We start from the raw sequence: 11,346 nt of genomic DNA, 5'->3' as shown, positions 1-11,346 counted from the left end.
CACGATACAAGAATTTGGACTTCGATACCGATACTTCGTTTAGTATTGCGATTTCGATACCAATTTCGATACTTTTGCCAACAGTAATAAAAAAAAAATTCTTCCGTTTTCTGATGTGAGGCGCGACGTGTGATGAATTTTGAACGCGCCTCACATTAATAGTAATTAATCCCATCATGTTTCTCAGTCATATTGGGTTAATGTGCGAGGTATATGATGGGGTTAATTACTATTAATGTGAGGCACATGGAGGGTAAATTCATCGCACCTCGCGCCTCACATTAATAAGTGAATGAAAGCCGTGTTTATTTCATTTTTTTACAGCGTACACATCATAAATGATGCAAAAACATTGTTGTCCGCGCCATTACTGAATGTGTGTATTTTATGTATTGAGACTTATTTTAATGTTTATTGTAAAAAAGGTGAAGGTGTATTTTTTTTTAAATTTAACAATACTTTGTTTTTACTTTATTTTTAAACTTTAATGTACTGACATATATCAGATATGTGCCAGTACATTAACCTGTGGACGGATAATACACAGGCAGTTGTTAGGACATACTTGGGTATGTCCTAACAACATGAAATATGGTAAGACAGCCCTGGGGTCCGTCAATAGACCCTGGGCTGTCTGCCCATATATGGTATGGCCCTCGATCGCGTCACAGGAATTCCCTGTGACGCGATCCAGGGGCATCCCCCCTTCTCACTTTCCCCTGAATGTTGCAGTCAGCTGTGATCGCAGCATTCAGGGGAATAACGGCGGAGATGAGCGGTTTTTCTGATCTCCGCCGTTATAGAGCGGGGCTGCGGCTGTGTAATACAGCCATTGCCCCGCTCCTGACAGGAAGTGCGCGCGCGGTCAGCATGAGGAGATGCGGCCGGCGCTGCACTAATAAGCGGCAGTTCAGGCACTGAAGACAGAACATGGGGGTGTTTTGTAGCGCGCCCGCCATGTTCTGTCTCCAGTGCCGCCGCTCATTAGTGCAGCGCTGGCCGCATTGCATCATCCTGACCCCGCGAACTTATCATGACTCAGGAGCGGGGCTGTGGCTGAATTACATACAATCATGTGTTACTATACTGAGCTGCGCAGCTCAGTATCGAAATACAGGAAATAGCGGTATCGAACCGTTTAGGGATGCACAGTATCGAAACAGTATCGAAGTTTCGATGCACTGTGCATCCCTAATGTAGACAATATCCGGCATATAAGACGACCCCACACTTTTGACATTTTTTTAAGGGTGTAAAAAGTCGTCTTGTACGCCGATATATACGGTATTGTAAGCATCTAAAAATGGTACAATTACAAAATACAACTCGTCCCGCAAAAAACAAGCCCTTATACGGCTATATAGACGGAATACAAAAGCAGTTACGACTCTTGGAATGCGACCGTGGAAAAACAAAAAATAATCCTTGGTCATTAACATGCAAAATGGCCCAGTCATTAAGGGGTTAAGGACGCAGCCACTTTTGGACCTTATGACACAGCCTCATTTTTTTAATCTGACATGTGTCACTTTATGTGGTAATAACTCTGGAATGTTTTTACCTATCCAAGCGATTCTGAGACTGTTTTCTCGTGACATATGTACTTTAAGTTAGTGAAAAAATTTGGTCGATATATTCAATATTTTTGTGTGAAAAACACCAAAATTTAGAGAAAATTTGCAGAAAATTAGCATTTTCTAAATTCAAATGTATCTGCTTGTAAGACAGATAGTTATACCACACAAAATAGTTACTAGCTAACATTTCCCATATGTCTACTTTAGATTGGCATCGTTTTTTGAACATCCTTTTATTTTTTTAGGACGTTACAAGGCTTATAAGTTTAGCAGCAATTTCTCAAATTTTCAAGAAAATTTCAAAAGGCTATTTTTTTAGGGACCAGTTCAGTTCGGAAGTGGCTTTGAGGGCCTTATATATTAGGAACCCCCACAAATCTCCCCATTTAAAAAAACTGCACCCCTTAAAGTACTCAAAACAGCATTTAGAAAGTTTCTTAACCCTTTATGCGTTTCACAGGAATGAAAGCAAAGTGGAAGGGAAATTTGCAAATTTCATTTTTTTTTGCAGAAATTCCATTTTAATCCATTTTTCCTGTAATACTGAAGGTTTTTACCAGAGAAACACAACTGAATATTTATTGCCCTGATTCTGAAGTTTTTAGAAATATCCCACATGTGGCCCTAGTGCGCTACTGGACTGAAACACCGGCCTCAGAAGCAAAGGAGTACCTAGAGGATTTTTGGGCCTTCCTTTTCTTAAATTATATTTCAGGCACCATGTCAGGTTAGAAGAGGTCTTGTGGTGCCGAAACAAAGGAAACCCCCCAAAAGTGACTCCATTTGGGAAACTATACCCTTTGAGGAATTCATCTAGGCGTGTAGTGAGCAATTTGACCCCACAGGTGTTTCATAGATTTCATTAGAATTGGGCAGTGAAAATGAAAAATTACATTATTTTCCAATAAGATGTAGCTTTACCTCAAAACATTTTTTTTTTCAACAAATAAATGAGGAAAAGTACCCCAACATTTGTAAAGCAATTTCTCCAGAGTACGGAAATACCCAACATGTGGTCATAAACTGCTGTTTGGGCAAGCGGCAGGACTCGGAAGGGAAGGCACGCCATTTAGCTTTTGGAGCGCTGATTTTGCTGGATTCATTTCTCTGAACCATGTCACATTTGTAAAGCTCCTAAGGTACCAGTACAGTGGAAACCCCCCAAAAGTGACTCCATTTAGGAAAATACACCCCTAGAGGAATTCATCTAGGGGTGTAGTGAGCATTTTGACCCCACAGGTGTTTCATAGATTTCATTAGAATTGGGCAGTGAAAATGAAAAATTACATTATTTTCCAATAAGATGTAGCTTTACCTCAAAATTTTTATTTTTTTCAACAAATAAATTATGAAAAGCACCCCAACATTTGTAAAGCAACTTCTCCAGAGTACGGAAATACCCAACATGTGGTCATAAACGGCTGTTTGGGGAAGCGGCAGGACTCAGAAGGGAAGGCACGCCATTTAGCTTTTGAAGTACAGATTTTGCTGGTTTGATTTCTCGGCACCATGTCGCATTTGTAAAGCTCCTAAAGGTACCAGTACAGTGGAAACCCCCCAAAAGTGACTCCATTTGAGAAACTACACCCCTAGAGGAATTCAACTAGGGGTGTAGTGAGTACTTTGACCCCCCCCCCAGGTGTTTCATAGATTTCATTAGAATTGGGCAGTAAACATGAAAAATTTCATTTTTTTCCACTAAGACGTAGCTTTAGGTAAAAATGTTTCATTTTCTCATCAAATAAAGGAGAAAAATCACCATAACATTTGTAAAGCAACTTCTCCAGAGTACGGAAATACCCCATATGTGGTAATAAAGTACTGTATGAATACACATCAGGGCTCAGAAGGGAAGGAGCGCCATTTGGCTTTTGGAGAGCAGATTTTGCTGGATTGGTTTTTCTGCACCATGTCGCTTTTGCAAAGCCCCTTAGGTAGCAGTACAGTGGAAACTACCCAAAAGTGACTCCATTTAGCAAACTACACCCATTGAGGAATTCATCTAGGGGTGTAGTGAGCATTTTGACCCCACATGTGTCTCATATATTTTATTAGAAATGGGCAGTGAAAATGAAAAATGTAATTATTTTCCAATAAGACGCAGAATTAGTTAAAATTTTTTCATTTTCTCAACAAATAAAGGAGAAAAAGCACCGTAACATTTGTAAAGCAACTTCTTCAGAGTAAGGAAATACCCCACACGTGGTCATAGACTGCTATTTGGACACACAGCAAGGCTCTAAAGGGAAGGAGCGCCATTTAGTATTTGGAGTGGAGATTTTATAAGATTCGTTTTTTGACACCATGTTGCATTGAGCTATAGTACCAGTACAGTGGTACCCCCAGAAAAATTACCCCATTTTGGAAACTAGATCCCTCAAAGAATTGATCTAGGGGTGTAGTGAGCATTTTGACCGCACAAGTGTTTTGCAAAAATGAGTAAACAAAAGATGTTGCAGATTGAAAATTGCTGTTTTCCACAGATATGCCATTTCAGTGGCCAATGAGTTGTGCCCAGCTTGTACCACCGTAGACACACATCCTGTGATCGCAACTTGGGTCACGTTACGCCTTGATCTCCATGCAGGTTCAAATCGATAGGTAGGACGAGCTGCTCGGAGAAGTAACAGATACACTGAGACGTTTCTCAAGGTAAAATACTTCTAATTTATTGAACTACAAACGTTCATACTTATAGCATCAGACGAACAAAGAACATTTCATAACATATGAGTCATCTGTATATTCAAGCCTTACAGCTTCCTTTCCCATACAAGCTCATTGGTGGAGCACCAGGTATTCCCTTATGTTTCCTTTATGCTTAGGGGGGTGGTCAAGTGATTGGCCACCATCTGTTTGCAATTTTCAAGGGACAGCAGAGCATCTGCAAACTATTTCTTCTCTTAACCTTTCTAAAATACCCATTATATTGTAATACATGTTCTCCTTTATAACATTTCACTCCTTATGGTCCCAAATACATTATATATGTATATTTATACCATAACAATCCCTCCTTTTGTGATTTTACCAACACCTAAATTCCAATGCTACTTCTATCTCCGGATAGCAAGGCTTCGATCCATTTCTTCACTTGATTCACACAGGTATGTAGGTGGGGTAATCTCACAACATTCTTTCATCATAATGTATAGGCCTCTGATTGAATGCTTCCCTTATTTTACAAAATGCATAACAATTAAAACATGTAAGCAATACAAATAATATCATTAAACAAATCAATGGTTGGAAAAGCACATGTAATATTTTAGTAGCTGTAGGTGAGAATCCTGTAAAAACGTCATACCAGTGATGGGCACTAGCATCTTTAATTGCTGATGACAAATGTATCACTTCCCTAGCTGCTATTGTAGCCAATATTTTCACCCTACTTAGAGTTACATTATGGGCTTGGATTAGTTTTTCAACTTCTCCTGATCGTTTTAACACCTTTTTCAATTCGTCTAAAGATAAACTAAAATTTCCATAGGGCAAAGGTTCAGGTACCCATATAGTGGACATTATTTCTTCTAAAGTAGGCAGGAACACTATAGTTTGGTTCCCCCAAGTCAAATGCGTCACATTGTATAGACATCCTGAAAATGGTCCTGTGGGTTTAAACTGGCTAAGGGTCTGCTTGTTGTTAGTTATTAAACATACATGCTGTGGACCTACTTCAATATAAACCTGTAGGTTAGCTTCTGGGATTATAGTGAGTGCGCATACATTATCCTGGTGCTGCATTAGACAGGGTTCATATATCCCTGACTGTTGATTACATACATATCCTTGCTCTGTTAACTGGCACAAATCTATATTCCTTGTCTTATTTTGAGAATCTATGTGTGTTCCTTTCATTTCCGGCATCCAATATTGTCCTAATAATGTCACCGGATCAATCATTACCATTGGCATAACAATAAATTTGCATAATAGAGTAGGATTTTTCACATTAAATGCTATTAGTCTTCCTGCACACCATTTAGGTGTACACTCAGTATACTCACGCTGTAACAATAACCACGTATCATTTCTCTTTCCTATGGGCAGAATGTCTGTCCATTGCCTAACATGACTACTAAACAATTTATTCTTAAAATTATTCATCTGTTCTTGTTGCCTCATCGTTTTAAGCGTACATACTGTCCAATTTACAAAAGTTGATACATTCTGTAATGTTCTATATTCGGTTAGCATACTTTCATTAAAAACATTTAGAAACAGTTCATCTATAGCTAACCCTTTTTGCTGTAAGTCAAAGGTAGTAGGTAACCATGACGCACCTATCCTTAATGCAGTAGATGTGTCATCTCCCACTGAGTTTAATTTGTTCATAACTGTTTCTAACTGTATACCATTCAATACTCCTAATCCCGTTCCTACCCCTCCTAATAGCGTGTCATACTATTCTCTTTTTTGTCTATGACAGCTGGGGGATTCAGGGAAGGAAATATTGAAGTGTACATTCTTTTTCTGCTGTTGGGTTACAGCGCTCTTACAAGTGTGTGGGATTCTTTCCAGACTTTGTACTGTTATATGTGGCTTAAAACTATCTCTTAAAATTGTTATCAAGAATACAAAATATATTCTATTTCTTATTTCGCTATTATTCATACATAATATCATCCCATCAGTTTCTTTTATTACAATCGTAGAGTTGAGCCTCTCCTTGTTGCATCTTTCATAAGTCTTATTTATCATTTTGTTTCTATTTTTACTGGTTGTATATTTCTGTAGATACTGTAAATCTGGTTCATAACAACAAAGCAACAGCCCCGGCGTCTCTTCTTGTATGCTAATGTTGGCTGTTTTGTCTATGTGAAGGTACACAGTCCCTCCATGTGGTCCTTTTTTCCAAGTCCCTTCGGTTGTAGTCACATTTGTAGTATAACACGGGGCATTGGCCTTACAGGTGTAGTTACCCTGCTTTCTATCCACTGTGGCATTCGCCCACCCTGTCCTGAACTGTTCCAGTGATTCTGTACTGATTACGTGTACAGGAGTAGCAGTTCTGCCTTTTTGTATAAGAGCACACGCAACAACCGCCGCAACAACCGCAAAGATCTTCATTCTTCTGGCTGAAGAACCTTTTTACAATGACTGGCGTGAATCCAGCTTGCCTTTCCTTCGAGCTTCACTGAGGTGCTTGTTGTGAGTAGGACTTGAAACGGTCCGTCAAATCTTGGGTCTAGACTTTTCCTCACGTGTCTCTTAACGACCACCCAATCTCCCGGTTCTAACTTATGCGTCCCTTCAACTGAATCAGGATCTGGAATGGAAGCAAAGACTTGTGCATGCACCTTGGTCAATTGTTTGTTCAGCGTTGATACATAATCTGTTAGTCTACCATACTGCATTTGGAGCACCTGTGGAAAATAACATCCTAATCTGGGAGCCGATCCAAATAAGATCTCATATGGGCTGAGACCTGTTCTTTTTGTTGGAGTGTATCTTACTGAGAACAAGGCTAATGGTAGACACTCGGTCCATGGTTTCCCGGTTTCTACCATTGCTTTTTGGATTTTCAATTTGAGAGTCCCATTTAGTCTCTCAACCTTCCCACTGCTCTGTGGATGGTATGGTGTATGTAGGGCTTGACTTATGCCTAGAGCTGACAACACATGGTTCATGATTTCACCCGTAAAATTAGTTCCTCTGTCGCTCTCGATCACCTCTGGAACTCCATATCTGCACACCACCTCGTTGATCAGTTTCTTTGCTGTGGCTACGGCTGTAGCTTTGGTTACTGGAAATGCTTCTGGCCATCCTGAAAAGAGATCAATACAAACAAGCACATACTCATAGGTACCGACTTTTGGTAATTGAATATAGTCTATCTGTAGTCTCTGGAATGGGTAAATTGGCTTTGGGGTGTGTTTTTGTGGCACTTTTACAGTTCTTCCAATATTATGTGTTGCACAGATCATGCATCCTTGTGTAAAACTGCTGGCCATCACACTAAACCCTGGGGCATACCACACCTTGTTTACCAAGTCCATCATTGCCGTTTTTGATTGGTGAGTCGCTCCATGTGTTATTTGGGCCATCATTGGGAACATTGTCTTAGGCAGGCACAGTTTATTCTGCAATTGCCAGAGGCCATCTTTTCGTAGCGTTGCTCCTTGGGCCGTCCACTTATCTTTTTCTTCTTTTGTTGCTTGTCCTTGAAGTTTTTGCAGTAGTTCCGGGCTTACAGCTGGTCTTGTTTCCTCTGGATCTTTTATCTGACATACGGCTGCTAACACGGGTAGCTTCTGTGCTGCTTGCTTTGCCGCTTCGTCTGCCAGGGCATTTCCCCTTGCTTCTGGTGTGTTGGCCGTAGTGTGAGCTTTTATCTTTATTACTGCTACCTCAGTTGGTAATAATAAAGACTCCATCAAATACTTTACAAAATCCGCATTCTTAACTGGGGTACCTGCTGAAGTCAAAAACTGTCTTGCCCTCCATATGGGGCCATAATCGTGTGCAATCCCAAATGCATACCGAGAGTCAGTGTAGATATTTGCTGTTTTACCTGTGGCCTGATGGCAGGCTTGGGCAAGTGCTTTTAGTTCTGCTTCTTGTGCGGAGAGTGAGGCCGGTAAGGATGCTGTTTCAAGTACGGTATGTTCTGTGGTGACTGCATAGCCTGTGAAGAAAGAACCTTGCACACAATACCGTGAACCATCCACAAAGAGTATCAGGTCTGGATTTTGGAGTGGGGTATCTTTCACATGTGCGAACCCCACTGTTTCCTGGGCCATAAGGGCCATACAATCATGTTCATCAGTTTCAGGCAAAAATTGTGACCATACTTTACCTACGTCATCTCCCCCTTGCTCCAAAGGCAGTAAGGTAGCTGGGTTCAATGTAGTACAGCGGTGTAAAGTAACCTGCTCAGGAAGAAGTGCACAGGTTAATCTCAAATGTCTTGCTGTTGACAAGTGCTTCGGCTGTACTTGAGTAAGAATAGCAGTAATATCATGTGGTGCAAAAACTTGGACTGGAAATGCCAGGACCAAATCTGAGGCCTTGTTTAACATTGAATTTACAGCAATGATAGCTCTCACACATGATGGGGAACCTCGGGCCACAGGGTCTAGTCTAGCTGAATAATATGCTACCGGGCGCTGCTGTGGTCCATGACTTTGTGTGAGAACTGAAGTGGCATGTCCATTTTGTTCAGTACAGTACAACCTGAAGGGTTTGTCATAGTCTGGAGTACCAAGGGCTGGAGCTGTTTGTACTACTAATTTAAGGCTATGAAAATTCTCTTCAGCTTCTGGGGTGAGTCCGAATGGCTGACTTTTTAGGCAATCATACAGGGGCTGCATGAGGATCGATGCTGATCTGATCCAGGGCCTGCAATAGGATACAAGACCCAGGAATGTCCTGAGGGTGTTTAATGACGTGGGCAATGGCAATAGAGTAATGGCTTGAACCCTATCAGGAGTAAGGTGTCGTGTGCCTTGAGCCACACAATGTCCCAAAAATACCACTTGTGTGCAACAAAACTGCAACTTGTCTTTTGATGCTTTGCAGCCATGGTTAGCTAGGAACGTGAGGAGTGACACAGAAGCCTCTGCGCACTCTTGTTGGGAGGGACAGCAAAGGAGTAGATCATCAACATACTGTAATAATACTATTTCCTCGGGAGGCACCCATTCTGCAAGTACCGACTGCATTGCGGCCGTATAGGTACTTGGAGAGTTATGTGCTCCCTGGGGCAAAACAGTCCATGCATACTGTTTTCCCTCATGTGTGAAAGCAAAAAGATACTGACTATCTGGGTGCAATGGGACTGAGAAGAAGGCATTTGCCAGATCCACCACCGTGAAATGCGAAGATGCTGCTGGGATCTGAGCCAATAATACATGGGGATTTGGCACTATCGGTGTGTTAAAAACTGTTGCCGCATTTACTGCCCTCCTGGTCTTGCTGCCCCACATGCAAAACAAGTATCCCTCCATGCTTGATTCTGCTGACCACACACTCTACACGTCCATCCCCCTGGTCCCTGCGTCGTGACTACCCCATACCCCGGTGGGCTACTTGCTTTTTCCTTTCCTTTTTCCTGGATTTTCATTATAACAATCATAATAAAACTTTTTCTTACATTCTGTTTCCCTGAAACCTCCTCCTACTTCTTCTGACACTTTTCTCCATGCTTCTGCTTTCTCAGTCAACCCTTTATCTTTTCAGCCATCCACGCTTTGTGTCACAACATTCATTCCATTTGTCTGCATCTAACCGTCCATGGGATTCTAGACCACATGCTTTCATTAACTGATTCGTTCCTTTTGTCACATCCTTTCCCTCTCTTTCCGCCACTACCTGTTTGGCTGTCAGTCCTTGTGGGTGCTCATCTCGTAATAGGGACACCAAGTTCCCCATTGTTGCCTAGTTATAAGTGGTCGCCTATGGGCAGACCCTAAGTTATGTAGGGGGTAATTTTCCTGATAGGTGAATTCCTTTCTCACCTATTTGAGACAGTTACTTATCCCCTCGAAACTTCTTTTTAAAGAGGGTAACCAAGTTTCCCATCTTGTGACTGTAAGTGGTGGCCTTAGGCACACCCGTATTTTGTTACAGATTTTAGCTACTGACAGATGAATTCTATTCTCATCTATTTTAGACAGTTTCTAGTTTCCGTACTTACTTTCTACTCTGGCCAGAGAATCTTCCTTTTACAGTCCTTTTATAACTAGCTTACTTTCTTCGTCTGAGGCACCACTCGAGTACGTGCCCTCCGCACCATAAGAGTAATATGACAAATATTCCTAATCCAAATAACAAGGCAAACGTAAAATCAAGCTGTTCATTTGACATGCCGGTTTATCGGACTGCAGAAAATTCTGGAATTTTGAGCTGAAAATCAGCGCATGATAATCCCCGCAAGTACTCCAATCGTGTACACACGTTCTCGGTATTTTGCCGGATTATCGGACTGCACAAAATTTTTGATTTCCGGGCTAAAATTTAGCCTATCATAATCCCCGTAGTCACCTGAAGAATGTACACATGTTTCTGGTAATTTGCCGGATTATCTGAATTTTTTTCCAAAAACAATTTCCTTATTCTAAAATGCATTTGTGACACAAAACTGGGCTTCTACAACATTCATACAAATACTGTCATGGAGATCAGGCACTTTATCCTGAGGGTAGGATTTATTTTAGACTTGACAAGATTTTTACACTAAAAATACCCTCATGTGGCCCCTCTATTCCTTAGGAGTACTACCGGGAAGGTGACCTACCAGACAGGAAGATGCAGAGCAGAGTTTGTAAGAATTAAGTCTTCTTACCTTGCTGCAGCAGTGGTCTGCACGTTCCTTCGTCCGGGAGGTCGCCACTCTAGTCCTGGGAGATCCCCTAGGTGGGGTGCCGTCCTTCTGGTAAAGTCTTTGTTCGGGCGCCAATTTCTGTGATCGCAACTTGGGTCACGTTACGCCTTGATCTCCATGCAGGTTCAAATCGATAGGTAGGACGAGCTGCTCGGAGAAGTAACAGATACACTGAGATGTTTCTCAAGGTAAAATACTTCTAATTTATTGAACTACAAACGTTCATACTTATAGCATCAGACGAACAAAGAACTTTCCATAACATATGAGTCATCTGTATATTCAAGCCTTACAGCTTCCATTCCCATACAAGCTCATTGGTGGAGCACCAGGTATTCCCTTATGTTTCCTTTATGCTTAGGGGGGTGGTCAAGTGATTGACCACCATCTGTTTGCAATTTTCAAGGGACGGCAGAGCATCTGCAAACTATTTCTTCTCTTAAC

This window comes from Rhinoderma darwinii, chromosome 5 (assembly GCF_050947455.1).
Source record: "Rhinoderma darwinii isolate aRhiDar2 chromosome 5, aRhiDar2.hap1, whole genome shotgun sequence".
In the NCBI taxonomy this organism is placed as follows: Eukaryota; Metazoa; Chordata; class Amphibia; order Anura; family Rhinodermatidae; genus Rhinoderma; species Rhinoderma darwinii.
This window is presented reverse-complemented; position numbering follows the sequence as displayed.